Here is a 362-nt window from a genome sequence, read left to right on the forward strand (position 1 = left end):
GAGACATGATCGTCCGGTACATATGAAACGTGAGCACAGAAAAAATTGTTTCGTCAGGAATGATGTGAGTCGAAGTAGGAGTAGCAGCCGCTTTTTATTGCGGAGGAAAAGGCAATTATCTTAACCAGAAAGAGGAAAACATAAAAGTTTGAGCAATTATCTGAACCAGGAACTGAAAATAAATCATTTATTCAGTTTACTCATTTTTGGAGAACTAGATTAGCTTCAGTGATAAGATCCCTTCAGCGATAACTTAGGGATTTTATCACTGAAGCCAAGTAGAATAGATAAGAAGAGTGATAAAAGAGATTTGATTTTGGCTTTTATTTAACCTGGCTCAGGTGAGGCCACAATCCGGCCCA

This window comes from Ischnura elegans, chromosome 3, assembly GCF_921293095.1.
Source record: "Ischnura elegans chromosome 3, ioIscEleg1.1, whole genome shotgun sequence".
NCBI classification, from domain to species: domain Eukaryota; kingdom Metazoa; phylum Arthropoda; class Insecta; order Odonata; family Coenagrionidae; genus Ischnura; species Ischnura elegans.